Below are 6000 nucleotides of genomic sequence, written 5' to 3'. Positions count from 1 at the left end.
TCACCCTGTATCATGAATGGTACTTCTTGTGTGGCGGAACATATTCTCTGGTTCCTTCGTCATGACGGCTATTAATAAGAAACCCTTGTAGACATGGTGATCTCATCTGACTGTGTTAGAGGTCTTCCTTTCAACCAGAGACACTTCCCCTCACAGTGCTTTGTATACTTGTATAATTCTCAAGAAACACCTACCTCTATTACTTCATTATGGCAATCCTGTATTTTGGCTGCAATCACACACAAAACTAAACATTCAGATGTTCAACAGACGTCCTTTTCACTGTCAACTGTACATTATTAGTCGCATCCCTAATAGCACTTTAGACTACTTCTTTCACATGCAAAGGCGGGAGAATCGTCACTTCCTACTTGTATGTTCTCCCTTGTAGCTGCTTCAACTCCAGCACTTATGTAGTCACACTATTTCTTGTCCGTTTCAGTTTAAGTAGTCAATTTTACTACTATATATTCTACGAGAAGTAGCTATTGGTTATATCTTGGGGACACATTTCACATGAGTATCAGTAGGTGTTTGGAGTGTTGTGATGTCTATAATGGGGTCTTCTGCTCCACCTTCCGCATGTCAGAAGTGCTGCCGCTCTATGATCTCGGGGGACCCACACACTTCATGCTGGAAGTGCAGAGATATCATCCAGGGAGGCCTTCTCCACAATAGTAATGACTGATAACATCAATTGGGCTAGGAGAAAGAAAGAGGCAAAAAGGAAAGTGGACGCAATTATGTTGATTGACTCATCGCCAGCTACTCAAGACATTCCGACACTCCCTACGTCCCCGAAGACATAGCGACTGATTTGCAGAACATTTGATTCCAAAGGCTAATTACCCTGTAGCCATGACATGTATATGTCTCCATAACTGAATTGTCATTATTTATAAGACAATAATCCGCGTTGTTAATCCTCACCAAAATTTCATTGTATATTGACTGTCAGCCAGACTGGGCTATCATATCCTGGCGTATCATATCCAGTAGTATAGGTAATGGGGGTTCTGGACAACTTCAACTGGAGCCAGATTTATATACATGTACCTATACACCACTACAGGGGGAATTTTTTATACAAAAATGATGATGCGATTCAACGATCGTCATGAGATATTATTATATATTTACTTATGTAAGTATTCTTATAAATAATGTTTTTGACACGGATTAATTGTTGTCTCCCCTGTTCTATGAACTTTTTTCCCTCGTCTTTGCTACATTTACCTCTGGTCTTTGATCGAATCTCCTGCTTCATTGCGTTGTATTTGGTGAGTTGTGACAACACTACACGAAACTCCTCCTCGGATATCTTACAATCAGCCATTGCTGTTGAAATATGGTCCTCAATGCTGTTCAACTTTGCTTCCGCGAGTATCCAAATATTATCGTGTTTTAATACTTTCTTTTTCAACTTACAAGAAATGAATTTTATCGCTATTCCTGTCAGTCCTGAGACTCCGGCAGCTATTTTCATGCCAAGTACGATAGGCGCGGCAATTATAGTTGATGATAAACCAACACCAACTACACCTAGACCCATGCTAGCCGGTGTCAACTCCGTCGAGAGCATTCACGGCTCTGCAATACTTTTTATACAATCCAAGTCTCAACTCCCTCTCCTTCTCTATTCGATGTTTTATATTGCTTATTTGATGTAATCGAAACATCATTATTAATTGATAATGAATAAAATTTACTATAGCCCACAAGGATATTGGAAAGGTATAGGAGCAATAAAAAACTTAGCCACCGTGGCTAATGTATCTAAATATGTGGCCAAGGATTGGTTAAAGAAACAAGCGATGTGGCAAATATATTTACCGGCACCGCGTTATATACCCGAGGAAGAAGTTTGATATTTTTACAATGAATGAAGTTCATCAGGTTGACCTCTTGTTTCTTCCCCATGATAAGGTAAGACGCAAAACGTATAAATACGCTTTATCTGTAGTGGATGTGGCTAGTCAATACAAATAGGCTGAGCCATTAACACTCAAAAGATTCAACAGACGTAGCTAATGCACTGAGCCGCATATATAAACACGGACCACTAAAATGGCCTAAGCTATTTCAAGTTGATCCCGGTCGCGAGTTTATGGGATCAATAACTAAACTGTTAACAAAGCACAATGTCGAAATCAGGCGTGGTGAAAAAGACGCCAACCGTAGTCAAGCTATCGTCGAAAGATTTAACCGGACATTAGCGGAACGTTTGTTTGGCTATTAGTATGGGATCGAAATGAAATCGGAACGATTGAGATCAACCGAATGGGTGACACGATTATCAGCTGTTGTATCAGCGCTGAATAATGAAGTAACGAGATTAATCGGGAAGAAACCATCCGATGCGATTAAAATGAAATCTGTGACTTCCCAATCTTCAGCACCGAGGAGAGGCAAAGAACAAAAACTTCCGGATAGAGTAAGCGTAAGATAGGTCATCTTGAGATCATCATGGCAGACAGAAATTGTATTGATGTCAACATAAAAATGTTAGATATTGACATATCTCAAGACACAACTTATGTAATTGTGACCATGACAACACAATCAATTTAGAAATCGATATATCTCAGGAATACTGTATGGGATAATTACAATAACAAGAAAGTTAAAATATGAATATTCTTAAGGGGACAAAATATATACATTTTTATGTAAACCTTTTTTTTGAAACTGGAAGTTACATGTGTCAACAGATAAAGTCCTATACTAATCCCGACCATCGCCTCTCTCGCACGTCTGACCTTGCATGTATCTGCTGCTTGAGCTGCTTGACATTTTTTGTTCTTTGACGTCGGTCATTGGTCATGTGGTTTGGCAGCCATATTGGATTCAAGGTTTTCACAGTGTCTTTTGGGTACCTGTCTTCAAACGCAAACAAATCCGAGTCCACTGCATGAAATGCTTCCAAACTTTCTGAGAATTGTCCCATACTGAACACAACAAATAGTAATAGCCGTTTTTGTATATCTTTTTTAGTTGCGGTTATATTGGATTCAACGTTTTAACAGTGTCTTTTGGGCACCCGTCTTCTAACGCAAACAACTCCGAGTCCACTGCATGAAATGCTTTCAAACTTTATGAGAATTGTCTCCATACACATCACAGCAAATTCTAATAGCCGTTTTTGGATATCTGTTTTAGTTGCGGTTGTATTGAACTTTGATTTTGATAAAAAGAATTACCGAAATTTTACTTCAACGATCATTTCTTGTTAGTTTGGTGACAGAAACTATTGCAAGTTTACATGAAATGTGTAATATGCATCTTAATTTTTGGGTGCATAGAAAAAGTAACACCACTTGGTGGTAATATTTGATTAATATTTGGGACACCCCTGGAACAAGCCAAGTTCGTAGCGGCAATGTCCTGCAAACGGTGACCAACTTTCGACAGAGTTGGTACAAACAAACCCTGTTCGATTTTGTAAATGGGTTTAGAACAGACTTAGCATAAGCCAGTTTCGTAGCGGCAATACCCTGCAAGTTGTCCCTACATGTGACGGATTTGGTACAAGGAAACCCTTTGAGGATTCGAACATGGGCGTTTGTGCACAGTGTAACTTGGAGCCTGCCATTGCTGCTTTGCAGCTATATTTATCATTAGTAGTAGTAGTAGTAGTAGTAGTAGTAGTAGTAGTAGTAGTAGTAGTCATAATATCCCTGTTATAAGTGTTTAGAGAACTGACACTGGGTGCTGTATTGTATATTTTGGTGTGCGGATTCACTGGTAGAGGATAGTCATCTGTAGCAATGATGCTGCTGACATTGCTGACACTGATGGTGTTTACCCTGAAACTAGTAGTACGTAAGGCATTGGGGTCTCTGCCACATCTACACTTGGACAAATGTTGATAAGACGTACTGCCCCTCGCTTCAGATTTTCCAGCTGATTTAGAGCTCCAGTTCGGACGTTTCCCAGCCTGCTGTATATCTATCTATAGCCTTCTCATCCCACGTGTACACAGTGCCGTCAATTATCAGTTTGTCATAGCTGAGATCAGACATCTTGTTGTCCTCGGGTGGCATTATCATCAAGGGAGCCAATCGAGAACGTGTCTTTCTCACTCAGTGAAGTCTTCAGTGACACCAAAGTCTTTATTACCTTTCAGATATCTCCGAGTAGCATCAAGAACCTGACATTTATCTTTGAGAAAAGAAAATTTCACAATAACTGGTCCCTGTCAGGATTTAGATCGTAATATGTGGGCTCTTTCTATGCTCACTGGTTCCTCGGATTCAAAGTGAAGTGAAGTACGCATACGATCTCTCACACAACCTTCACTGTCAGCCCATGTTTCGCCACGCCAATCGGGAAGACCATGGAAAATAAGATTACAACGTCGAGAGTGGGCATCCATATTATCAGTCTTAATTTCCAAATCACGCACTTTAGATTTCAGTGTTTCATTTTCCTCCTCTAAATCTATTAGCCTGCGACTGTAGTCAGAAGTAAATGTCTCAAACTTGAGCGATGTAATCTGAGCCTGAATCGATTTTAGCGTTACAACGAGATCAGGGAGGGTGATGCCTGGGTTGTCACAGAGTTATCTGTGAGAGCATTAATTATATCAATTGATCTAGGTGTGGCAATCTTCGGAGTTTTAAACCTTCACGACGAGTGTTGATATATTTGATAACATATCAGATTCTCAATTGTATCACGTATCTTCACGAAGAAACATCTCGTTCCCCTTCCAGATTAAATAACATATCGTGCTAATCTTGCTTGTCATGGTAAGATATGTCTATTGAATTTAAGGCGTCCGGTCGATATTCATAAGAGTTACATATTAGTACAGACATTTACATATTCACGTGTTTTTTTCTAGGTCAGCACCAAACCAGTGCTCGTGGGTTTCACCTAAGCGGTAAACGATCGAGACCTGCATCACTTCGGGCCTTGATGCCACATAAAACAGTTTTACAAATTCGTAAAAGCCTTCAGTTCAAAACGTTCGTTTCAAAGAGAAATTAAACGTTTGACATCGAAAGCCTGTTTGACATAATCAACAGCCGATTATAAAATAATTGTTCAGTAAACAAAGTTATCCCTTGACGGCAATTAAGGTGTCTGGAAAACTAACATTTCTCATCCTGGTTGTATTTATCTAGTAATGTTATACGGATGTTAAACATAGCAATGAATTGTACGTAACATGTTTGGATCACTTATCCCCAGTGAAGTGTGTTATAAGGCAACGCATATCTTGCTTAACAGATACATAGAATGAATACTTCTCCTATAATACTCCATACAAACGGCTTTTGTTGATATTGTATTGTTGTCCAAGTTTCCGTTCCCTTCAGTTGTGTAAAATGTTCACTATTGATTTAAATTTGTGAACTTCCGTATCTATTGCAGTGAAGTTACATTGGTCGATGAATCACAACTAATACATAATGGAGCGTGATGACACTGACGTGTAATATCAGACACTGAGGTGAGAATCTCTATACCATCACTGCAGATGTAAAACACCCATCTTGTCAGTTCCCAGGTTCCCGGATTTAGTCTACTGCGACTGTTGCTCTCTTCCACACAACAGTACCATGGCTGGTCTGTGTCAGAAAGGAAGTGATGTCACTGTACATCCGACACCAGGCGCCCCCTAGCGAGTAAAACATGGAGTTATGCAGCATGAGCAATCCTTTGCACATGCCCGAGATGACGTCCGTTGTTTGGTTAACGTGGCATTGCTTAGAAGTTCTACCCCTTCACGCCACTTTTTGAAGGAAATTAACTTTTTTTCTGGTATCGAATCTGAAAACAAAAACAAATTGTATTTACCACACAGACGATGCTGTCGATTTACAGAAGAAATATCTGTTATAGAAACAAGGAGCTTTTAAGCTTTACTTTTTTTTAAATCATTTTATATTCAATGGGAATTATTATTCACTTGCCCTGACCATCCCTGTGATGCGGAGCCTGGCCACTGCTACATGTGTATTTAAAGCCACAATGGAATGGTAAGGACCCCGT

The sequence above is a fragment of the Haliotis cracherodii genome, unplaced genomic scaffold (assembly GCF_022045235.1).
Source record: "Haliotis cracherodii isolate W230 unplaced genomic scaffold, xgHalCrac1.p SCAF_8, whole genome shotgun sequence".
Classification (NCBI taxonomy): domain Eukaryota; kingdom Metazoa; phylum Mollusca; class Gastropoda; order Lepetellida; family Haliotidae; genus Haliotis; species Haliotis cracherodii.
The sequence above is the reverse complement of the archived record's forward strand: the minus strand, read 5'-3'. Positions refer to the sequence as shown.